Here is a 25,339-nt window from a genome sequence, read left to right as displayed (position 1 = left end):
CCAGGCTGGTCTGGAACTCGCAACGGTCCTCCTGCCTCAGCCTCCTGAGTGCTGGGATTACAGGCCTGCGCCACCACGCCTGGCTATAAAAAATACTCTAACTACTGGGGATTGAGCTCAGGTTCCTTTCACTGAGCTACATCCCCAGCCCTTTTGTTCCTCTGGAGCTACAGTCTCGCTAAGTCACTAAGTTGCCCAGGTTGTGTTTGAACTTGCAGTCCTCCTGCCTCAGCCTTCCAGAATGCTGGGATTACAGGTGAACACCACCATTCTGGTCCAGAAAAAAATTTTTTTAACCAGATGTGGTGGCACATGCTTGTTATCCCAGTACTTGGGGATGTTCAAGACCAGCGGGCTACATAGTGAGTTCAAGACCAGTCTGCACTACAAAGTTAGACCCTGCCTTAAAAATAAATAAATAAATAAAAGTACGATGTTATTTTAAGTGAACTTTTCTTTTAGGGTGCTGAGGATGGAACCCGGCGCTTCACACATGCTGACCAAGTGCTCAGCACTGAACCATACCCCAGCCCTAAAATGAGCTTTTAATTTTAGCATCATTTTACATTTTCGGAAGAGTTACAGAGAACGTCACGGGGTTCCGTCCGGCTTTGCTGGGTGTCCTGTAGCAGCCGTCCGCAGCCTTTTTGGCACCGGGGACCAGTTTTCTGGGAGACGATTTTCCCACGGGTGGGAGGCGGCGTGATGATCTCGCGCGTGCGCAGTTCACAGCGGATGCGCCCCCGTGAGGGTTTAGGGCCTTGACGATCCTGCGGGAGGCGGGGCTTGGCGGCGAGGGCGCGGGAAAGATGGGGTGGGCTGGCAGCAGCCTTGATTCTGCTCACCTCCTGCTGCGTGGCCCCTCAGAAACCCCATTTCTACAGAACTTCTCCACTCGCATGTGTTTAACGTGTTTTTGTTGTTTTTGCAATTCAACCTTGGGGCAGAATACCCAGAACTGAAGCGCTGTTCTTCTTGTATCCTATCTGAAGACAGAACTTACTGAGCACTAAGTATATGAAAAAAAAAAAAGGTTTTATAAAAATGATCTCATTTAGCTGGGCGTGGTGGCACATACTTGTCATCCCCACGCTCGGGAGGCTGAGGCAGGAGGATCAAAAGTTGGAGCCCGGCCTCCGCAACACAGCAACCCAGCAAGACCCTGTCTCAAAAAATGAAAAAGGACTGGGGACGTAGCTCAGTGCAAAGGCCCTGGGTTCAGATCCTAGTTCCACACAAGAAATACATCACCTCCTCTCCTGAGGAAAGGCCAGCGAGGCTGGGTGTAGCCCTGGATGGGCAAGAAGGGTCCAGACCAGGCCACCTGGGCTGGTCCATGCCTGCTGTCTTCTCAGGGTGCTGAGCTGGGGATGGTTCTCCATAAACACTGTCCTGTCTCCTGAGCTCTGGCACGAAGTTCCCAGCCCCCCTCCCCACCCAGCCCTGCCCTGGCCACCCTTGCGGACCGGGACCTGCGCACCGAGGACTCGCCCTGCCGGGACTAGTGGTTCTCAGCCCTCCTCTCAGCCCTCCGCAACTCAAGGGCTCAGTAACTTCTTGTCGTATGTGGGGTCGCGGGGGTCTCATGGGGGTGACCGTGCCCCCAGGGGATGCCGGGATGCCTGAGGACAGATGTGACCGTCACACTGGGGGAGCCCCTGGCACGGACGCCTGGCCCGGGTGTCCACAGGGTTGGAGACACGGAGCATGAATTATTGGGGCTGTCAGGGTCCCAAGACCCTGCACAGTGATCTCCTGGGGGTCCAGGGCTCGGAGCGCCGCTGTCCCCATGGCTGTTCGTACGGCAGCAGGGACGCAGGGGCCACTGGGAGGCCGGGCAGGGCTGGCAGCTCCCCCAGGGCAGCACCAGCTGGTGGCTCGGATTCCGTGGGTGCAGGGCACTGACTTAGCCTCCGCTACTTCCTCTTTTTTTTGAGACAGGGTCTCGCTATGCAGTTCAGGCTGGCCTTGAGCTCGCTTTGTAGCCCAGGCTGGTCTCGAACTCGCAAGGATCCTCCTGCCTCAGCCTCCCGAGTGCTGGGATTACAGGCGTGCGCCACCACGCGCAGCTTCCTCTACTTACTCTTGAAGCTCTGACCCCATAAGTGAACATCTTTCACCAGCAACGGCGGTCGTGTGACTGGCGACCCTTGGTTCCAGTTGACTTTCAAACACGTGGAAGAGTCGCAGGGTAGCGCCGTGCACCGCCAGTCCACCTTTCCTGCCAAATTGCCTTCTTATACGTAACCTCTGTACTGTAGAGCCTCCCACTCTCCCCACAGTTAGGCAGAGGGACTCCGAGGCAAGATGCCCCAGAAGATTTCTATCATGGTCTTCCCTGGGCACAGAGCGCACGCCTGTCAACCCAGCACTCCAGGAGGCTGAGGCAGGAAGATCGAAAGTTTCAGCCCAGCTTGGACAACTTAGGGACTTAACGAGACCCCGTCTCAAAAAGTGAAAAAGTCTGGGAATGCCGCTCAGTGAGGGGACTCTGATTCCATCCCCAGTACTGAAAAAAAAAAAAAAAAAAAAAAAAGCCTCCCTAGCGTTGTCTAAATTTAGGCTTGCCCCTTTCTGCCATGCTTGGCTCTTCCCACCATGGGGCCCAAATTCACACACTGTGTTTTCCCCCTAGGGAGCGAAGTCTTGGCGTCGGAATCTGTGACTGGGGACGGGGCCTCGCGCACAGGTAGGTGCTCGGATGCGGGCCTTTGCCCTGCGTGCCACCGTGGCTCGGTGCTCTTGAAGCCTGGGTGAGGGCCGGAGCTGGGCTGTGTTCTGGCCGCTTTGAGGTGAATCCAAGGGCCGGTCTCAGGCAAGCACAGCAGGGGCTGTGTCTCGCTGTGAAGCAGGGTCACAGCGCTGTGGGCTCTGGCCCTGAGGAAGCCCAGGCGTCATGCAAGCAGAAGGGAACGGCTGCGCCGCCTGCCTTTCTGGCTTCGTCTCCTGCCCACTCGCTCAGTTTTGTGAGGGGCGACAGTCATTGCTGAGGGCAGAGCCAGGGCTGGGGTGGGATGCAGGGCTGAAATGTGTTGTCTTAGTCCATTTTTTTGTTGCTGTAACAAACTGTGGGAAGCTGGATGTTTTATAAAGAGGAAAGGTTTGTTTGGTTTCCAGTTCTGAGGGGAGATTGGTGACCGCATCGGGTCAGGGCCTCAATCTATACCACGGATGGCATTCTATGTGGGAACTCGGGGAGAGTGTGAGTGTCCTGTACACAAGAATCACACAGCCAGGCACAAAGCAGGGGCCTCTTGCTCTTTTTTTAAATTTTGAGACAGGATCTCATCCAGGGTGCTAAGTTGCCCAGGCTGATGTTGAACTTGCAGTCTTCCTGCCTCAGCCTCCCAGAGTGCTGGTGTGGCAGGCATGTGCCACCACGTCTTACATGTTCAACTTTGATTTAGGAAGATTCTGAAGTGAATGGGGAATGGGGAGGGCGCTGGCAGGGCACATGGGGGCGCCGTGCGGGAGAGGCTAGCAAACCTCGCAGCCACTTGTGGTTGTCGTGTCAGGCTGAGACACTTTTACTTCCTGTAAAAATGAAAAATAAAAAGGTAGAAAGAGGACCAAGGCCCCAAAGCCCCCCTCTACATCATTAAGGTCTTAATTTTTTTTTTTTTGGTCTTTTTGAGACAGAGTCTCGCTATGCAGTTCAGACTGGCCTTGAGCTCACTTTGTAGCCCAGGCTGGTCATGAACTTGCAACGATCCTCCTGCCTCAGCCTCCCGAGTGCTGGGATTACAGGTGTGTGCCACCATGCCTGGCTCCCTTCCCCTTTGAGAAAGACCCCTGTCCCTACCTCCTATTCTCTACCTTTTATTTTGCTCTTTATTTATACTTCGTGTTTCTCATGTACGAGAAGCCGTGCGATATTGAAGCTTGTGTGTGTGATTTCACTTCACACTGTGTCCCAGGGTGCATCCATTTTCCCACACACGACTCAGGGTCGCGCCCCACCGTGGGTAATGCCACCTTTCCTTCATCCGCTCATCTGCTGATGGGGAGACAGTGGTGCCTCAGTTCACGAACTCAACGCTGTCCACGATTCTGGCTGCAAACCGAACTGGATAAGACCTGAATCAAAATTCACCGTGGGGTTAACACTGAACCTTACCGTCGAATTGGATTCAGCTGTGTTGTTTGTTTGTTTGTTTGAGACAAGGTCTCCCTGTGTAGTCCAGTCTGGCCTTGAACTCACTGTGTAGCTCAGGATGGCCTTGGACTTATGGCAATCCTCCTGCCTCAGCCTCTCGGGTGCTGGGATTACAGATGTGTGCTACCCGCCCAGCCTGATTCAGTGGTGATGCAAGTCAGTTTGTGGCCAGAATCATGGAAAGAATCAAGTCTGTGAACCGAGCTACCACTGTATATGCTGCTTCTAAGATCTGCTATTATGAATTGTGTTGCAATCACAAGGTCCTGAGTTCAAGTCCCAGTACCAAAAAATAAATAAATGAAATAAAATACATGACACCTGGGGTCTGTTTCTCTATCCATGGAGGTAGAACCTCCTGGGTCGAGGGACCTGGGCCCATGGCAAGCGGCGGCACGGTGAAGAAAGAGACACCGGAGACCAGGCTGATGGCGCAGATCTACTTTATTGTGGAAGTACCAGGCGTTTTATTGAGCGGGCTAGGGGCGTGGTTTGGAGGTGGTACTATTGGGCGCGGGTGGTGCGGAAGTAAGAGGTCAGAGCGGGACAGCCTAGGCGGGGCGATTCACTCGGTTTGCCGAGGACATGACAAGTCTGAGTTTGCTCAGACTCGCTCCTCCGCCACAGCTGTTAACCAGACCTCTGGACCCCTTTTTCCCACAGAATCCATGAATTGTGCTGCTGTAAACATGGGTATCATGAATTGCATTTATGAATTGTATCATGAATTACATTATGATGTACACACCTAGAATTTTAGATCAGTAGGATTTTATTTGTTTTTGAGGTGCTGAGGATGGAGCCCAGGGCCCAGATCTTGAAAAGAAAAATGTTTCCTGAGATAAGATCTCACTAATTTCCTGGGCCTGGGCTTGAGATCCTCCCGTCTCAGCCTCCCAGCGTATTTGGATGATAGGTGTGAGCCATCTGGCTTCTTAGAGGGTTGTGACGTGAAATGCTGCTGTGTTCTTCGCTGATCTTTCCACAGGCTTTCTTTTTTATAACATATGTCAGGGCTCTCCATTGTCTTTTTTGCACCATTCTCCCGCACTTGAAGATTATTTTTAAGCCCCCTGTATCTCGCTTTGGTTGCAGCTTTTGCACTTAACTCTTTCCCACCCTCGTCGGCCTCACTGGGTTGATGCAGACTCCACCCTGCACACTGCGGGCACGCGTGTGGGTGTTGTCCTGGGGAGCTCCTGGCATAGCCCGAGTGGGGGCCAGGAGCACCGCTCAGCACCTGCAGTGCCCGGGGCACCGCACAGAGAGCGCCAGGCCCGAGGGTCAGTCACGAGGAGCCCGAGACACCCTGCCATGGGGCCGAGATCAGGTTTTTCTCTGTTACACTGAGAGGCCTTTCCTGCGGGAACCTACAGGGGAGGGCGACCGAGGCTTCTTCTCCTGCAAACGGCAGTCACAGTGTGAGCACCTGGCTGTGCTCAGGCCTTTAGCTCCCCCAAAGCACAGGACAGGCCGCGTGGGCTCCTCCTCACCCTGCAGAGCCTAGGGACAGAGGCTACAAGGGTGGCTGCATCTGGGTGGGGACTTCTTCGCTGAGTCTGGTCTCTCCAGGACAACCAGTATGCCACCACGTGAGGCCACAACCTCAGGGATCCGATCAGATCATCTGCTTTGACTTTCTTTTAAAGGGCGGGGGCGCACCTGTAATCCAGGCACTATGCAAAGCTGAGGCAGGAGGGTCGCAAGTTCGAGGTCAGTCTGGGCAATTTAGCGAGACCTTGTCTCCAAATAAAAAGTAAAAAGGGCTGCGGATGAAGCTGCGGATGTAGCTGCGGATATAGCTCAGTGCAGGACCGTATGTTCCACCCCCTCCACCCCTCGCCCCACCAAAGCCCGGGGTTGTGAGTTTGCTCGGGGGCGCCTGGGGCCGGCTTTGCAGGCCTGTAGTTACCAGCAGCGGCCAGCAGGGGGCAGGGGAGGCCCGTGCGTGCGGGGATGCGCCCGACGCGGGTGGGCGCAGGTGGCCGTGCTCGGGTGTCGTCCGCGGGTCGCGGAGTCCTGCGATCACTCGGTACCGAGAATCCCGCGTCCCAGGCCGAGCCTTTCAGGTCCCCAGCGAGGCGGTGCTGTCAGCTCTCTGCGGACGAGCCCTTCCCTGGCGGAGGTGCCAAGAGGCGCAGTCCGAGCCTGAGTGTTCTCTGCGCCGAGGGTCGCGGCGGGGGAGCCCGGGCTCCGGGCCAGTGGAGCGGGGCGCCGCTCAGCGCCCCGCGGTGCCCGGGCCGCCGGCACCCGCTCGCCCCTCCCCGCCCCGGAGGCGGCCGAACGCTTCCCATCGGGCCGCAGGGTGAGCAGGGGCCGCGGCTGCTGGGGCTGGGCGTGGTGGTCCCCCGAGTGTGGGGTCCCTGCGGTGCGGCCCCAGGACCCCAGCACAGGTGACTGCGGACACGGGGCTCTTGGGGCCCAGTACCCCCTGGTCCGGGGGTCTCATCTGGGCCTGGTTGTGCCCCCAGGAGGCGCTCATGGCTGCGAGGATCTGGGACCCCACCGGCTGGAGGCCAGGGGTGCCGGTCCCCCCGCTGCAGCGCCCATCCTGCCCGCCCCAGGCGCCCGGCCGGGAGCCTTGCGGCCCTGGTGGGTCAAGACCGCGCTCTCCGTCCCCCGCCCCCTGCTCTTCTCAGCCCTGTGGCGCCAGCTCCTTTCCTAGGTCCAGCACTGCCGTTTCCCTGACTTGAAAATCGAGGCTCAGAGAGGTCCATTCTGCCATTCAGGAGCGGGGAGCTCCTTGCTGGGGCCCGAGGGAGCCCGGTCAGCACGCATGCGCCTGTCGCCCAGGCGGTGCCCAACTCACCCGGCGGCGGCGGGCTCGTGGGAACGCGGCCCGCGTTGACTCAGGCACGCGCGGGGGTGACAGTCACGGACTGCAGGGCCCGGGGAGCCACGAGGGTGGAGGGGGCTCACTGCGGGTGGGCAGACCGCCTCGCATCGCTGCGCAGCCTATCTGCAGCTCTGGCGGCTGTCCAGACTGACGCACCGGAGCCAGGATGTTGGCAGGGGGGGCTCCGTGTTTTCCGTCTCCAGTGTTCGAACAGTCATTGTGCGCCCACGTGCACGCCCGTTCTGTCTGCAGAAGCCCCCAGCATGACACAGCACAGACACATGGCAGATGGGGAAGGCACAGCCTGGAGGGCCAAGGTGACATCTGCTCAGGAGCTGCAGGCAGCCAGGCTCAGTGGTAGGTGTCTGTCATCTCAGCCCTCTGGGAGGCTGAGACAGGACGACCTCAACTTCAAGGCCAGCCTGAGCAACTTAGTGACTCAGGGAAACCCTGCCTCAAAGGAAAAAAATAAAACAGGCTGGGAGTGTAGTTCATTCCCAACATCCTAGCAGCAGCCACGTGGGGTTGCAGGCGTTGAGGACCACAGAAGCCCAAGTAGCTTCGTCGAGGCCCAGCAGGGCCAGATGTGCTGGGCTGCTCTCCAATATGTCTGCCTTGGCTTTATTTATTTGTTACTTTGACTGAATTATGTACTTTATTTTTCTTTCTTTACTGGGGATTGAACCCAAGGCCTTGGCTCTCAGCTATACCCAGGCCTTCTTTATTTTTGAGACAGGGTATTGCTAAGTGCCTAAATTGCCTAGCTGAGCTTAAAACTGTGATCCTCCTGCCTCAGCCTCCCACAGTGCTGGGAGGACAGGCGCGCAGCATCACACCCAGTGAAGAAGCCAGCTTTGACGGTGTGCCTTTGGCTACGCTACACAGTTTGGCTGGACGTGGTGGCACACACTGTCATCCCAGCACGTGAGAGGCTGAGGCAGGAGGATCGCTGAGAATTGGGCATAAGCCTCGGCTATATAGCGAAACCCTGGCTCAGGGTCCCCCAAATATAAACTGCACAGTTCATTCCCGTCACTGGTACTTCCTGTCTTGTCCTCTCTCTGGCCCAGGGACCCGCCCAGCAGCCTGGTCACTTCTGGTGATGAAGTATCCTCGGGCTCCTCTGTCTGCCCTTGCCCCCCTCCAGCTTGACCCCCACAGGCCTCTGCCGGGTGTCCTGTGGAGTCCTCGGGCGGCTTTGTCTGTTCTCCTGTGATCAGCCCGAGGTTAAGAGCTTTGGGGATGCGCGCAGAGGCGAGGCGGCCCACTCCTCTCATCCTGTCAGGGTCACCCCCACGATGCCTCCTGTGAGGCTGACTTTGACTGGGCAGATGGGGTCCCAAGGTGTCCCCGGGCCAACCTGGCTTCCTGCCTTGTGCTTTGCTAGCCAGGCCCGAGTGGCACCCATGCTAGGGGAGAGGAAGGGATGGACCCCACCTGTGGACAGGGTCAGCTGCTTTTTCCAGGCAGAATCCTTCCCAGGCCCCTTTTCCAATACACTTTGTTTTTGTTTTTTGTTTTTTGTCTTTTTGAGACAGTGTCTCGCTATGTAGTTCAGGCTGGCCTTGAGCTTACTTTGTAGCCCAGGCTGGTCTTGAACTCACAATGATCCTCCTTCCTCAGCCTCCTGAGCGCTGGGATTATAGGCTTGTGCCACCACACCCAGCTCCAATACACTTTGTAACTTGTCCCGTTATAACTTTCTTATTCAGAGCACTGCATCATCCTGACAAATAAAAGAAGCGATAGGCCAGTCACCGCATTCTTCCTGAGGTCTCTGGTGACCTCGGACTGGCCCTTTGTGCCCCCTCCGCACGAAGGCTCAAGTGTGGTGTTTAGAAACAGCAGTAGCCGGATGTAGTGGCACACTCTTGTTGTCCCAGCACTCTGGGAGGCTGAGGCAGGAGGATCACAAATTCAAGTTCAGCCTGGGCAACTTGGTAACTCAGCAAGAGCCTGTCTCAAAATAAAAGGTAGAAAGGGCTGGGGATGGAGCTCATGTGAAGGCCTTGGGTTCCACCCCTAGTACTCTAAAAATCAATTGACGACTAAGATTACCTGAGATGTTTTAAAAATCAAGACATGAAGCCGGGGATATAGCTCAGCTCAGTACCTGCCTGGCAGGCACAAAGGTCCTGAGTTCGATTCCTGGTACCCACAAAAATATAAAATAAAATCAAAACATAAAACACATCTCCCTTTGGGGTGGGTATGTGTGTGTGTGTGTGTGTGTGTGTGTGTGTGTGTGTGTGTGTGTGTGCATTGTGCTGGAGGAACCCAGGGCCTTGCCCATGGTAGGTAGTCACTTACCACTGAGCCATACCCTTAGCCCCCAGGTGTTCTGGGGCTCTATTCAGGGAAGACAGACCTAAGAAACAGATCAGCACAGAAGCACATGCCCTGGGAGCAACATCCTCGGCACTTTGAGTTCAGTGGTGCCAAACCTCATCACCAGCTGCCTTTGGCCCCCAGCCTGCTTTTCTGAATAAAGTTTTATTGACACATAGCCCTGTCTGTCTAGTGGCATAGCATCCACCACTGGCCACCGGGATTGTGCTTTGAAGCAGGGTTAGGGAGGTGTTGAATGGTTGCTGTAGAAACTGCCTGACAGGCGTACCCCAAAATATTCTCTGCCTGGCCCTGTAGGGAAAAGTTTGCTGGCGCCGGCTGTAGAGAGGTCCCTTTCAGCCTGTGGCGGGGCCCTCACTGCATCTTTGTCCCTGGCTGTCCTCCTGGCTGGTCACGGTCCCCTGTCTGTGTTGTCCCCAAGGGGCCCTGCACGGATGGCCCTGAGCAGACAGGGCCCTGCTTCTGTGAATAAGCCCTGCCTCCGCCCGCTCTGCTCCGCGCAGCTCTTTTCAAGCACAGGTGCCCTTATTTGGTGAGTTTGGCTAGAATCCCTGGAAACGTGAGAGGCTGCCAGGGCTGGTTCCTCTTCACCTGTCCTTCCTCCCTTCCTCTAGAAGTGGCATTTCTAGGGTCAGTCAGCTGCGCTGGAGAAGCTGGTAAGAACAGGAAAGACTTGTTACACTTGGAGTGGATAATGGAGGCCCCAGGCCAACTCCCACCCACAATGTCATTTTTTATAAATAAAGTTTTATTGGCATACGGCCATGGTCACTCATTTACTGCAAATGCTTTTTTAGTTTAGTTAGTTAGTTAGCTCTGGTGCTGAGGTTTAAACTGAGGGGCTTCACACTGAGCTACATCCACAGCCCTATTTATTTTTTTATTCTGAGATAGGGTCTCACTAAGTTGTCCACTTGGGCTTGCAGTTGGGATCCTCCTGCATCAGCCTCAGTCCTTCCTCTCAGAGGAAGCTGTATAGTAAATGCATGGCTTTCTTCCTCCTCCTGTCCTAGGCCTCCCCACCCACAGGGTGGTTGAGACAAGTTGGAATTCATGGTTAGTACATCATTTTGGAGGTGATTGAGATCAGGCACACTCCTCAGGGAACCAGCCAGGCCCATGGAGGAGACACAGAACTCTACACCCTGTGTGTGAAGAAGCATGCAAGCAGACTGTGAACGCCCACATGCTAGGTCCTGCCAGCACATCTGGAGTGTATCAGCTAGCTGTGGCTGTGTAACAAAGCACTACAAACTGAGTAGCTTGCAAAATATCCATGTATTAGCTCATAGTTCTGTGGGTTGGAAGTCTGGCACATCTGGGTCTTTGCACTGGCCCCCTTACACTCCTGGTCTCTCACTTCAGGAGCATTCATGCCCTTAGAGGACTCACCTGATTAGTTCAGGCCCACCAGGATAAGTCCTCCTTCAGTGAGCTCAAAGCCAACTGATTTGGGACCTTATTCCCCTTAGAGTCCCTTCTTCTCTAGAAAAGAGTCTAATCCTTCTCTTTCCTTCTCCTTCCTTCCTGCACACTGGAAGTAGTGCCTGGGTACATGGGCCAAGCCTGGGGATGCCATGGGCTGTCACTCCCAGGTTTAGGTTGATGTCATGGGATGAAAAGGATTTTCAGATGTCATGAAGAGTGCTGGTTGGGTGGCTGTGACCTGGGTGCCCTGACCCACTCCAGGACCCCGTGGGAGAGACCAGAAGTATGTCAATGCCATCATGTCCTGATGTGAGCATGCTTTGTGCTACTTAGGGGTGCACACAAAATTGGATGAAATGGGAGATTTTGTCACATTTTTAGCACAAAGAGAGGGATGGGCAGGGAAAGAGGTGGAGGGGGTGTCTAAGCAGAATTCTTCTGCCAGCCTCAAAGAAAGCAAATAGCTACCTGGCATGGTGGTGCACACCTGTCATCCCAGCACTCTGGGAGGCTGAGGCAGGAGGATCTCGAGTTCAAGGCCAGCCTGAGCAACTTAGTAATTTAGAGACCCTGTCTCAAAATAAAAAATACAAAGGGCTGGGAATGGAGCTGTGAGGACCCTGGGTTCAACCCCTAGTGCTACAAAAACAGAAACACAGAGTCAGTTTGTGAGCAGCCTGTGGGGGCCACAGGGCAAAGACCCAGAATGGCCTCTTGTGAGTACTGAGCCCCCTCAGCAGCCAGCAGGACAACAGGGCTTCTTCCCTACACCACCGAGGAAGGAGATCCTGCAGAGCCCAGTGGGGCTGGGCGAGGACCCTGATTTCTAGATGAGAACTCAGCACAGCCAGTGCTGAAGTTCAGGCTTGGGAGACCCCGAGAAGAGGACCCAGCTGAGCTGAGCCCTCCATGGGCACCACTTTACCTGCTCGTCTGTGGCTATTTGTTATGCAGCCCTGGCTGACAGATACACCTTCTGCATCAAAACAGAGTTAATTATCTCCATTCCAAAGATGAGAATATAGCAGAAAGTGGCTAAATCACTTGCTCAGAGCCATACGGCAACTGGTGACATTGGAATTAGCTGTGACTGTCACCCGGGCCAGACCCTAGGCTCTTTAAGGTCAGAGATCTGGCCCAACCCCTCCAAGATATTTAGAGAGTGAGTGAAAGAAGGAATGAGCCGGGCGTGGTGTTTCGCACCTGTCATCCCAGCTACTCAGGAGGCTGAGGCAGGAAGAATTTGAATTGAGGCCAGCCTGGGCAACTTGGCAAGACCCTGTCTCAAAAGAAAATGTAAGAAAGAGACAGGAGGTGTGGCTCAGTGTGAAAGTCCTGGGTTCAGTCTCCAGTACTGCAAAAATAAGTAAAAACGGAGGAGAGGAGCAGGTGGGAGGGAGGAAGGGAGGGCAGGAGAGAGAATAAGTGAGCTATAGACAAATCCTCACCTGACTTACTGGTGACACGGTGAGGACAGGGATCAGAACCTCAGGAGCACAGTCGCGGTGCCCGAGGAGGTGACCGGCAGTCACACGCGGCTCCCCAGCTGAGTCAGCTGCCAGCGAGGCCTGAGCTCAGCGCCTCCTGGAACGTGACACGCTGTCCCCACGCCCTGACTAACGTCCTGGCTGATTCACAGCTGTGCTTGTAACGGGAGGCCAGGCCAGGACCGGTCACCCTCTGACCCACGTGCGCCAGGGCGCTCTGAGCCTCTGACAGGGACACAGTGGGTCTGGCCAGCTGCCAGCTGTGACTGTCCTTGAAGCTGGAGGTAGCAGGGGACAGGAGGCAAGGGAGGTGGCAGCGGAGACGTGTCCTCAGGTGCCCGGAAGCCGTCCGCCGGAACCCTGCCAGCCATGCTGCGGGGCACCAGGCTCTCTCCAGGGCGTCCTGGGCACTGCAGGGTGCTGAGCAGGGTCCCCACCACTCCATCCAGGAGCTCCCTGGGTTGTGACAGCCCTGACCAGGGACCCACTCCGGAGACTTCGTGGAGGCCTTCCCGGGGAAGTGGTATCAGGGGACACAGGCGCAGAGGCAGGAGCAGGACCTCAGGCAGGGTGCAGGGTGAGGGACACAGCAAGAAAATCTCTCAGGAGAGATCGTACTTGATCCACAGGCAATAGGGAGCCATGGAGGGCCCAAGTTCGCCCGTGACCACAGTAGTCGTCTTGAATCCAGACTTATTTGAAAGATTAGGAAGCCGAGGCTGGAGGAGACCGGGGTCCCCCATAGAAGCCCGGGCACAGGACGCCCTGCCGGCAGCCGCGCAGCAGAAGCCCCTCTTCCCTGGGGTGCCTGCCGAGCATCCACCAGGAAGGATGGCAGCTGGGAGGTGTTTCCAGCGCCGCCCCGGCTGACAGGCTGGCGACACAGCTGCCCAGAGGGGCTGCGGCTGCTCTGTGTCCCCCCGGGCAAGGCCAGACGCAGAGTGGGACTACGAAGGGCGCAGAGCCCCATTGTGTCCTCCTCAAATTGGGGTAAAGCACATGGCACATGGAATTTGCCGTATTTGTTGGGGGGGGGCACGGGGGGGTGGGACACAGAGACTTAACTGCCTCCCCAGCCCTTTTTATTTTTTGAGACAAGGTCCCACTCAGTTGCCCAGGCTGAACTCAAACGTGCGATCCTCCTGCCTCAGCCTCCCAGACCGATGGAATGACAAGTATGTGCCACCACATCCAGCTAAAACTTGCCATTTTCACTCTTTAAGCACCCAGCTGAGTGGCCTTGAGCACATTCTCGTGGCTGTGCAGCTGTCACCCCCGTTCACCTGCAGCACTTTCCATCTCCCAAACGGAACCTCTGTTCCCACGAAACACCAACTCCCATTCCCTCTCCAGGCCCAACACCCCTGAGGTCACTTCCTGTCTCTGAGTTTCCCTGTCCTGGGCGTTTTCTGTTCAAGGAGCCCACGCTGTGTGACCTTTTGTGTCTGGCATCTCTCACTGAGCACAGGGTCCTCAGGGTCCAGCCACACTGTGGCAAGTGTCATAGCTGTGCTCCTTTTCCTGGGTGTGTAATGTTCCAGTGTGTGAATGGACCTCACTGTGTGCCCTCTGTCCATCTGTGACACCGGAATTGTTCCCCCTTCTGGCTGTTGGGAACCCTGTGTCGCTATAGACCCAGGAGCACAAATAGTCTGTCAACCTGTCCCTGCTCTTGGTGCTTCTGGGCGTGGCTCCCCGTGGCTGTCTTGGTTTTGACCCCTAAGCCCAGCTTCTGGTCCTCTGGCCGCCTTCTGAACACAGCCCTGGCTGAGCCTCAGAACCGAGCCCCTGGACCAGGATGTGTCCCAGCCCCCACCACCCCACCTCGGGCCCAGGGTTTCCAGGAAGGGAAGCTGGCTTTTCTCATCGCCACCGTGTGAAGCCTCAGGGAGCAGCGCGGCCCCCAGGTGCGAGGTTCCCCCGCAGCCGTGTGGTCTTCCCCGAGGCGCCTGGCCGGGCCCTTTCTGGGTCTCCCCTGAGGTCTAGTGATTTTCCCAGGGTGCACCATGCTGTCTGCACAGAGCTGCTGTGAGGGCCTTGGGGCGTCGGGATGGCAGGTGTGAGCCCTGGCGGAGTCTGGCAGCCTGCCTGGCCTGGGGCCCACGTGGGTGATAGTAATCTGCCCTCGTGGAAAGAAAAGAATATTCACGTTGGGCGTGGTGGCGCAGGTCTGTGATCCCTCGGCTAGGCCGAGGCAGGAGGATCGGCAGTTCAAGCTCAGCCTGGGCAATTTAGCGAGATCCCGTCTCAGAATAAACAGTAAAAAGGATGGGGTCGCAGCTCAGTGTGAAGGCCCTGGGTCCTTCCCCAGCACAGTGAAACAAACAGCAAGGAAGCCAGTGTGTGGCTGCTGCCAGGGAGGCGTTTGTGCTTGTGCGTCCGGACGGGGACGCAGTGCAGAGGGGCCGAGCTCCGTCCTCCGCGGTGCTGGGGTGCGGCAGGGGGAGCAGAGGGTTCTGTGAGCGCCTGGTGCCTGCTGTGATGCAGAGCCACATGCCGAGGGGCTTTAAAGCCAGAGACATTTATTTTGTCACAGTTCTGGAGCCGGAAGGCTGAGACCCAGACCTGGGCTGGACTGAGCTCCCTTTGAACTCTCCAGAGCATCCTTCCTGCCTCTCCATCTGGGGCTGGGGTCCCTTGGCTTGTGGCCCCCTCACCCCAGTCTCTGCCTCTATTGTCACATGACCCTTCTTCCCCCAACCTCCTCTCTCTGCACTGGGGATGGAACCAGGCCCTTCCCGCTGAGTCACAGCCCCAGCCCTTTTTACGGTTTATTTTTGTTTTTTTGTTTTTGGTTTTTTTTTTTTTTTTTTGGTTTTTCTCTGGTACCGGGAACCGAACTCACGACCTTGCGCTTGCCAGGCAGGCGCTTTTGCCGCTGAGCTAAATCCCCAGCCCCTTTTACAGTTTATTTTGAGACAGAGTCTTGCTAAGTTGCCCAGGCTAGTCTTGAACTTGGAATCCTCCTGCCTCAGCCTCCCAGAGTGCCGGGCATGTGCCACCATGCCTGGCTTCAGGGCCACCCTACTCCAGGCCAACCCTGTGCAGGGCCCTGTCGGCAGAGAAGGTCATGGTGTGCGCATGCTCAGGCTGCCGCGATGACCATGTCAAACCGCGGTCATGTGGGGTGAGGGCTTCCCCAGAGATTAACAGACATAGTTCAGGCAGTAATCGTCCCCCTCTGAGGTTCTGGGTGGGTATGAATCTGGGGGGACACTGTTGGGCCCTGGGCAGGGGACGTGGGGTACATTTGTCCTCGGTAAGCGAGTGGAATCTGTGGGGAGGGCATCCTTGGGAGGAGAGGGCGAAGTGGCCCTGGATAAAGGCCCGGAGCACCCTGCTTGGACTTGCAGGTGTCACCCCGGAAGCTCAGGCCAGAGTCACAAGCTGAGCCTAGAGCAGAGCCAGGTTCCAGCCCGGAAGGTTGCAGAGCACAGCCATGTGGCCTGGGAAGCCCCCGCGGCCAGGTCGGCTCTGACTCTCCTCCGCCACCTTCTGTCCCCAGAACCCTGGCTTTCTCTGTCTCTGCAGGACAGGGCTCCCTCCTGTCCCTGCACTGGGGACTGAAACCTGGGGCTTTGCACTGAGCTCCATCCCCACCCTAAGTTGCTAAGTTCTCCAGGTTGGCCTGGAACTTGCGATCCTCCTGCCTCAGCCTCCCAGAGCACTGGGATGACGGGCATGCACCACTGTGTTCAGCCTCGAGGTTTCTTGATCTGAGGGATGGATGGGGGCCCAGGACTCAAAGCCGGGGCTCTGTCCCTTGGCCTCCCCGAATGCTGTCGTTCCTTGTCTGGGCCGGCAGTTGTCAACTGGGGCGGTTCTGACATTAGAGGACACACGCTTGGGGTCACAAGTGATTGTCACACTGGGGAGCTCCTGGCACGGAAGCCAAGGACACTGCTCACATACTGCACTGCCTGGGACACCCCGGGAGAACGCCCCAATCCTCGCTGCCTCTGCCACCCCTAATCTGACCCGGGCCTGCAGATGCCCCAGGGTGGTGCGGGGGCTCCCTCGGCTTGAACAGGGCGGGGTGGGTCTTCCTGAAGCTCTGTCACCCCTGCCTCGAGCCCCTTCCGCCCCGCTGGTCCCTATATCACGGACAGGGAGGGGACGCCAGCCCCGTCCGGCACAGCAGTTCCCAGAGGCAGCGGGGACCCCAAGCTAAGTGCACCCCGGTGCCACAGGGCCCCGGGGCTTCTCCGACCTGTCGGCTGCTCACCGCCCCTAAACGCCCTCCCAGGACTGTGCCCGGCCGTCCCTCCTCGGGTCCCCTTCCTCCGCTGCACATGCTCAGCGCTTGTCACTTTGGGGTGGCGGCTCTGCTGTCCCAGTCCTCCACCCATAGCCCACCTCCGAGCCCTGTGATTTCCAAGTGAAACGGTCTCCTTCACAGGGTCATGGCGATGGCACGCGTCTGTGCTCTGTCCCTAGCGAGTGACCTCCCCTGCCTGGGCACTGTCCCCACCAGGGATCAGCAAACTTTGTCCCTAAAGGTCCAGGTGGTCCCTAGTGCCCGCTTTGAGGGCCAGAAACTGCCTGTTGCCACTACCATGGGAGAATAAAAACAGCCGAGGGGCCGGGGAGATCGCTCAGGGGCACAGCGCCTGCCTGGCGAGCGCGAAGTCATGAGTTCCATTCCCCATACTCCCGCCAAAAACCGGCTGAGGGCGAGGTGACTGCAATGGGGCGTGGCCGAGATGGGCGTGGCCTTGGTGGGTGCGGTCATGCACCAGTAAAAGTTTATTGGTACAAACAGGAGGTCCACACCCCGGGGTTGTTGACTCCTATTCCAGAAGGTCCCCTCTGCCATCCCAGTGCTAGCCACACATGCCTGTCATCCCGGCACTCTGGGAGGCTGAGGCAGGAGGATCACAGGTCCCAGCCCAGCATGGGGAATTTAGCCACTTAATGAGTCCCTGTCTCAAAGTAAGGAACAAACGGGGCTGGGACTGGAGCTCAGCACGGAGGCCCTCAGTTCAATCCCTAGTACTGCAAAATAGAAACAAAGCATAGGTACCCTCTAGAGAGATCATCCTGGTCTTGATTAATTCCTCAAATGAGGACTTCTGGGACGTCTGACCTACATCTGGGTTCTGTCTGTGTCAGATGGTTATGGGCCACAGAGTCTTTGGGGGACCGTGGGATCCCCTAATTCAGGGAGTCTCAGCCAGAGCGATCCTGCTCTGCAGGCGGCACCAGGCCATGTCTGGGGACCTGTGTGGCTGTCTCACTGGGGGAGCTCCTCGCACGGAGTGGGTGGAGGCCAGGGGTGCTGCTCGGCACCCTGCAGTGCCCAGGACACCCTCGTGAGAATGACCCGGCCCCGGGGTGCACAGAGCCCAAGGGAGAGGTCAATCCAATTATAAAAAAAAAAGAGAAAAGGTAATTTGGGGGGGCATTATACTACTAATTTAATACATCGATGCAGGGTTTGGTTTGGTTTGGAACCCAAGGGGTTTGCACTGAGCTGCCCCCCAGCCCTTTTTAAAAAAAACTTAAAAAAAAATTTTTTTTTGAGACAGGGTTTCACTAAGTCCCTAAGTTGTCCAGGATGGGCCAGAACTTGAGATCCTCCTGCCTCGGCCTCCCAGAGTGCTGAGTTGACAGGTATGCACCACTGCACCCACCCAGAGGGAGGTGGGCAGGGCTCTCCCTGCCCAGCGGCACCCTATCCCGGCGACACCATCCCTGGGCCCACTTTGCGCTCGCTCCGTTGCAGCATCACGCGGCCGCCAGGGGGCAGCACAGCCCGCCCGTCGGCGCGGTCCTCGCAGGGCGTCGGGACCCGCGGTCTAGACGCTGGCCAGGCGGAATTCCTGTCCCCTGAAGTCAGCCCGCGCGCAGACACTCGCGATCCGCGCCCAGTCATCGCCGCCCACCTCGCGTTTCCGAGCCTGTCTCGCCAGGCCGTTGGGTGAGGGTCGGGGTGGGGGCGACTGACTGCCTGTGAGCACTGGGGACCCCTGGCTGCCCGGAAGGCGGGTCGGTTGTGCAGACCGCAGCCTCCTCCCGCCCCTGCCGGCGGCTCCGTCCTGCGCGCGGGGCCGCGTTTGAATTTCTCTGCTGTGCCGTCCGTGCAAACCGAGAGGCTTGGGTCAGGGCGCGGGAGGCTGTTGCCTGCACCCCAGGCGGGCTGCACCCAAACCCCCTCCCTTGCTAGCCTTTGGCAACTTTTACAGACGGGTTTTTCCCCCTCAGCATTGGAGCTTGAACCCAGGGCTTTGCACTGAGCTCCCGCCCCAGCCCTTTCTCTCTCTCTCTTTCTTTCTTTCTTTCTTTCTTTCTTTCTTTCTTTCTTTCTTTCTTTCTTTCTTTCTTTCTTTCCTTATTGTCTTTTTGAGACAGGGTCTCACCATGCAGTTCAGGCTGGCCTTGAGTTCACTTTGTAGCCCAGGCTGGCCTTGAACTGACAACGATCCTCCTGCCTCAGCCTCCCCGGTGCTGGGATTACAGGCATGAGCCACCACGCCCAGCTTATTTATTTATTTATTTTTGAGCTGGGTCCTCACTGAGTTGCCCAGCCTAGCCTCCAACTTGCAATCCTCTTGTCTCAGCCTCCTAGAGTGCTGGGATGACAGGCACGAACCACTGTGGCCCCATGTGAGTTTTGACTCATCTTATCTGCAATAGCCTGATTTAGGTCATATTCTGAGGTCAGGACTTTCACATATAAATCTGGGCACACAAATCACAAATCTGCACAGCAGAATTTGGCCTGGAGCCCTGCAGGGCCCCTGCTGGGAAGGCCTCCGGCGTGATCTCCTTCCTGCTCTGCTTTCTGGGAGCCCTGATCCTGCCCAGCTCCAGGTGGGAGGAGCCAGAAGGGGCGGCCCAGGACACAGCGGTGCTGCCGGCTGCGTCCTGGCCTGGGGCCAGGTGGGGCAGAGGGAAGGCCCAGTACATCTGCGAGATGAGTACGTCCTGAGGTGCTGAGCGCCTCCCCGAAGCCTGTGGGGCGGGCAGTGGAGCCTCCTCACCTCCCGCTCCCGCCCGCCTTTGCCGTTTCTCTCTCTGCCCAGGCTGGGGACAGACAGAGACCAGAGTGACCAGGGGACAGGATGCAGCCAGCTGTGCACCGGCCGGGTCTCGGGAAGGGCTGTGCAAAAGCCGCCCTGCAGGTGCACGGGGGTGTGGTCTGCGACGAGGTTGGGGTGACAAAAGTGGGGGTGGGATGCCCTGGCAATTTTGCTCCCCGGGATTGAAACCGCTCTCAAAAAAAGATGTTAAAAAACAAAAAGATGTTAAAAGATGTGAAACAGCTCTCAAGGAAATAATATCCCGCATCATGTCCACAACAGCCACGATGCGGAAGACCCAGCCCTCCACGGCCGGCGAGGGAGGGGCCCTGCGACCCAGTCAGGGACAGCAGTGCAGCTGTGACACTGGCCATGGCGTGGAGGGGCCTTGGGGACGCCGTGCTCACTGTGAGATGCCAGACACAGGACACACAGTGTGGGCTCCACGGACAAGAAGCATGCGGGACAGGCGACTCCAGAGACGGAAGTGGGCTCCGGGGTGCCGGAGCTGTAAATGGCATGGGTGGCCGCTCATGGGGACAGATGGGGCTTCTTTTGGGGTGATGGAATGTTCTGGAATGAAACAGAGGTTGTCCAGTATTGGGAATGTTCACTTTAAAATAGTACATTTTGCTACACACGGTGGTGCACACCTGTCATCCCAGCACTCAGAAGGCTGAGGCAGGAGGATGGTGAGTCAGAGCCCAGCCTGGGCAGCTGAGTGACTTTGCAAGACCCTATGTCAAAATTTAGCCAGGCGTGGTGGCGCACCCCTGTAATCCCAGCACTCGGGAGGCTGAGGCAGGAGGACCCTGGTGAGTTCGAGACCAGCCTGGGCTACAAAGTGAGCTCAAGGCCAGCCCGAACTGCACAGTGAGACCCTGCCTCAAAAAGACAAAAAAAAAAAAATTTTTTTTAAAGTTGCAGCTGTGTCACCAGCATGCAGGTGGCGTTGGGGGTGAGGAGGGCTCGGGGCCGGCCCAGGGGAGCGAGGGGCAGGAAGGAAGCCAGGGCTCGCGGCTGCGCTGGGTCCGGGTGTCCATGCCGCGCCCCCCAGCCGCTGGCGCTGCTCCTGTCGCTGGCACCGAGGCTGCTGGGAGGCTCTGGGGCCTGTGCGGGGCGTCACGGGGGAGGCCCGAGCTTCTGGTCCCGGGAGGCGGGCGCTCTGGGCAGACAGGTGCGGACCTGCGCGGGGACACGTGAGCCCACTGCCTCAGATCTGCGTCACTGGGGGAGCTGGACACGCGCCACCTGCAGCTGCCACCTCTCGGGGCTGCACAGCCACCTCTGAGCGGGGCCCCGACCGTCACGGTGCTCTTCCAGCCGCCCCTGGCCTGGCGCTCGGGTTTCTGCCCTGTGCGGCGGGAGGCGGGTCCTGCGTGGGCGGAAGGTCGCTGAGCCACAGCGCACCGCGGCCTTTGGGGCCTCCCCCGCCTCCCCTTCCCCTGCACCCTTCTGACTTTTAGGTGTTGGGAGCCACGCGGTCCACCCTGTGTCACAGGGGTGGTGCCAGCAGGGCTGCCTGGCCTTTTCTTCTCCCCGCCCCCTGCCTAACCTTTCCCTCAAATATCATCGCATGGGTCACCTGCAGAGCAGGGGGCTGAGCTCGCCGGCTGCGCCATGTGGCCCTGGCCACCTGCCAAGGAGGAGCCTTTGTGTGTCCCTGTCACGGCAGCTGCAAGGCCTGCTGTGGCGGAGCTGCCTCCCTAAGTCTGTGCTCGGGACTCCCCGGTCCGTGCTGAGTTCTTGAACCCGGTGTTTTGGTTGGTGGCATCCCTGCCACTTAAGTGAGAGGGGAGGGGAGGGGACACCCGTGGGGGGCCCAGAGGCTGGGCTGAGCCTCAAATGGGAAAGATTCCCACACAGAACCCAGGTGGTTTTATTTCTCCTCCTATTTTTTTTTTTTTTATTAAAGCAATCATTGGAACGGTTTTAAAGACTCTAACTCAGTGGCATTTTGTGCAGTTGTTCCTTGATACCCTTGGGAAATTGGCTCCAGGACCCCTTTTCCTACCAGTACCCAAATCCCAGGATGCTCAAGTTCCTTCTATAAAATGCACAGTGTTGCAGACACAGTAACACATGCCTGTCATCTCAGCACTCTAGGAGGCTGAAGCAGGAGGATCCCAAGTTAGAGGCCAGCCTAGTCAATTCAGAAAGGCTGTGTCTCAAAATAGAAAAGGCTGGGGGTGCAGCTCAGTCACAGAGCACTTGCCTAGCATGTGTGAGGCCCTAGGTTCAAGCCCCAGGACTGCACAAAGGAAGGGGGAGGGGGCAGGGAAAGAGAGGCAGGTTTGACTCATACATAGAGAGAAAAAAGGCCTCTAAAGCCAGAGCAGAGACGGAAGCGATGGGGCCACAATCAAGGGACACCTGAGCCCGGAAATGGGAGGACGCAGGGAGGACCTCCCCAGGGCTCTAGAGGGAGCAGCCCCACCCAGCCCTGACCCTTGGCCCTCCGGGCTCAGAACTGGAAAGAGTAAATCTCCGCTCTTTCCATCTACCGAATTCATGTGATTTGTTTCAACAGCCACAGCAAGCTCATACTGAAAGGATGTGGATGCTTGGGACTGGATGGCTCATTCATCTAAATGAGTATCTGTCAAATCATCCGTCCCAGGATTTGGTTGTATTCTTGAGCCCACTAAGGCCTCATTTTTTTTATTTTTTGAGACAAGGTCTTGCTATGTAGCCCAAACTGGCCTCAAACTCACGTGATCCTCCTGCCTCAGCCTCCTGAGTGCTGGGACGACAGGACTGCACCACCACGCCCAGCAGAAGATTGTGTTCTGTACTCTGTTGTCTGCCTGGGAAAAGCATGCAAGCAACCCGCCCTTCGCCCCTCAGCTTCCCGTGGCAGGGGACACGCGTGTGTAAAGGTCTTCACACCATCGTCGGTAACCTCTGGGACGCCTCAGATGGGGGCATCCCCCACGCTTGGCCCTGACAGCTTTGTGGGCTTCCGAGGCACAGTTGCTCCCTCACTCTGGGAGGCTGAGGCAGGAGGATTCCAAGTTGGAGCCCAGCCTGGATAATTCAGGGAGACCCTGTCTTAAAATAAAAAATACTGCAGAAAGGGCTGGGGGTGGGGCTCACCGTGAAAGCCCCGGGTTCGATGCCTAGGACTAAAAATAAGGGTAATAATAATAATAGCAGAAAAAAAAAAATAATAGCAGGATCCCAAGGATTTCAAGCCACTCCCGGAAGTTGCCGCAGCTTTTTGCAGGACTCCAGGGCCAGAAGCCTGAGGGCGCCAAGAAAGAGGCCGCGAGCTGGGCTGCAGGACTCAACCTGCGTGAGGGGCCCTGGCCGGGCTCTGCCCCCTCCTGCCTTCGTGGCCACCCTGGGAGCCGTTGGCCAGGGCGGAGCCCCCGCTGCGCAGCCCCTCCCCAGTCAGCCAGGCTGGGCTGGCGGGGACACCCTGGGCTGTGGCCCTGGAGCCACTGCGCAATTGTGTGCAGTTGGGCAGTGGGGCTGGTGCCCGGGCGGCTGAGGGACCCTCACGCGCCAGACTGCGCACCCGCGGCCGGTGCCAGAGCCCAGCTGGCGGGCCAGGCCTGCTTCTCTTTCCGCCCTTATTGTTAGCTCAGATTTGCCTTTTATAGCCTGGTTGACATTTAGCCCCCTGAAAGGGGTCAAAGGGCAGGAAGAGGGAGGCCCCAAGTGTCAGAGGCAGGAGCCCTTGGCCATGCTGGGGCACAGGCAGGTCGGAGGTCCCAAGCCCCAGAAAAGGCAGGGGATATGGCCTGCCCCCGAGACAAGCTGCCCAGTGCTTCCTGCGTGAGGGGCAGGCTGCTTTACTTTTCTTTTTGTGGCCCTGGAGACTGAAACTAGGGTCTTTACACTAAGCTCTGTCCCCAGCCCTTTTTATTTTTTATTAGTTGCTAAATTGCCCACAGTTAGCCAGTTCTGGTGGCACTGTCATTCCAGCCAGCTGAAGCAGGATCACTGTGAGTTCGAGGCCATTATGGGCTGCACAGTGAGTTCATAGCCTGCACTACACAGTGAGACCGTGTCTTAAAATAAATAAAGAGCCCAGGCTGGGCTGGAATTTGAGATCCTCCTGCCTCAGCCTACCACAGTACTAGGATTGCAGGTGTGCACTACCACTCCTGGCTTCAGTTTTTGTTTCTAAAGAGAGAGGTTAAATATTTTGCTGTCCTTGAAGAAGTCTATAGCCTTTCAGAGGGAGCTTTTCCTTTTGGCTCCACCAGACTACAGGGAGCCCAGGAGCAGGCACAGACATCCGGGGCTCTCTGAGCCGGAAATGCCAGGCAGAGCCACCCAAGGAATGCAGCCTTTCCAGGCTGGGAAATGCAAGCTCAGGGCTGTGCATTGGGAAGCTGGCCTGGGAGACCAGCCAAGGCCCAGCAGGGCGCAGGCCTATGGGGCGGTGGCTGCACTGAGAGAACCCAGCCATCCAACCAGACTGCTGTGGGGATGGATGGGGCTTCCTTCTGTGGTGACAGAATGTTCTGGAACTAGATAGAGGTGATGTTTCATAACTGAATATTCTAAAAACCATTTCCATTGTACCCTTTAAGTGAATTGTATGATATGTATTCCAATAAAGCTGTTATATAAGAGAACATGCACTGCATGGCTAATAAAAACTATTGAGTGTCCCAAACTGCTTGTGTTTACATAGGTTCAAGGTACAGTCCCACTGAATGTTAATGTCAACCATTAAATGCCAAAAATTTTTTATGTTTTAGAATTTAATTTTTTTGTTTTTTTTTTTTTGGAGAGGATCTCCCTGTGTAGCCCAGGCTGGCCCACAGGCTGGCCCCCACCCACAAGTCCACTTCCTGTCTCTGGACTCTCCTGTCCTGGGCGTTTCCTATCCATGGAGCCTGCACTACGTGTGCTCTGTGCTTGGCATCTCTCACTGAGCGCAGTGTCCTCAAGGTCCATCCACTCTGTGGCGAGTGTCACAGCCTCACCGCTTTTCCTGGCCAAGTAATATTCCAGCATGTGGCCGGGTGGCTGTTGCTATGTGTGTTCATCTGCCCATCACGGACACTTGGGCTCTTTCCGTTTACTGGGATTGATGCTCTTGTGAACTTTCCCGCACAGGTTGTCATTGCTCTTGGGCAGATTCTTGGGAGTGGAATTCCTGGTCATGGGGGCCCCTCCCTGCTTAAGCCCTTGAAGAATTTCCAGACCATTTTCCAATCAGCTGTATCATTTTCTGTCCCCACCAGCCATGTGTGAGGGCTCTGACTTCCCCACATCCTGGCCAACACATTCTCTGTCGCTTCTGTGACTGCCATGCTGCTGTGTTTTGGATTTGCCTTTTCCTGGTCACAGACGACGGCACGCAGCTTCTCCTCTGCTTCTCGGCCACTCGAGTATCCCCTCTGTAGACTCGTCTTGTCTCGACCTTCACTCTTTTTCAGATCAGGCTGTTTGTCTCTTTTTGTTTGTTTGTTTTTGTTTTTTTTCCGGTACCGGGAATTGAACTCATGACCTCCTGCTTGCCAGGCAGGCACTGCGCCGCTGAGCTAAATCCCCAGGCCTGTCTGTCTCTTTATTGTTGGGTTGTGAGACTTCTTCGTGTCCTCAGAGCTACGTTTGATTTGTAAATCCTTTCCTCCATTCTGTGGGTTCTCTGCACTTGTTGGCATCCTTCGAAGCATAAAAGATTTCATGTCGCTGAAGTCTAACTACCTATTTCTCTCACATTTCCTGTGCTGTTGCTGTCAAATCTAAGAGCGTGCCTGTATGCGGAGTTTGAAAACTTTCTGTGTGATAGATTTACAGTATGGCAAGGAAATCTACAGGGGGCCCAGTGACACCTCCCCAAAGCATCTTCCACAACTGTGGGACCAGTGCAAATGCAGGAGGCTGATGGAACAGTGCATGAAATTTGTTCAGATTTCACTGGTTTTATGTATGCGTGACTATAGGAATTTTTTTGAACCAGGAATTGAACTCAGGCCGGGTATGGTGGCACACGCCTGTAATCCCAGCACTCGGGAGGCTGAGGTAGGAGGATCATTTTGAGTTCGAGAACAGCCTGGGCTACAAAGTGAGCTCAAGGCCAGCCTGAACTGCATAG

General features: G+C 56.6%; 1 protein-coding gene across 1 annotated transcript in view; it reads left to right on the top strand.

Annotated features, from left to right (window-relative positions):
- The window catches only part of Gng7 (guanine nucleotide binding protein (G protein), gamma 7), a 106,091-nt gene that overhangs the window by 30,225 nt on the left and 50,527 nt on the right, over positions 1-25,339 (top strand). The window contains exon 2 of the mRNA XM_005405824.2: positions 2,636-2,689. The gene's annotated coding sequence lies outside the window, so the exon portion shown is untranslated. The remainder of the gene's footprint in view (positions 1-2,635; positions 2,690-25,339) is intronic.

The sequence above is a fragment of the Chinchilla lanigera genome, unplaced genomic scaffold (assembly GCF_000276665.1).
Source record: "Chinchilla lanigera isolate Chin_1 unplaced genomic scaffold, ChiLan1.0 scaffold00094, whole genome shotgun sequence".
Lineage (NCBI taxonomy): Eukaryota > Metazoa > Chordata > Mammalia > Rodentia > Chinchillidae > Chinchilla > Chinchilla lanigera.
Note: the sequence above shows the minus strand (reverse complement) of the source record. Positions and strands in the feature narration are given on the sequence as shown.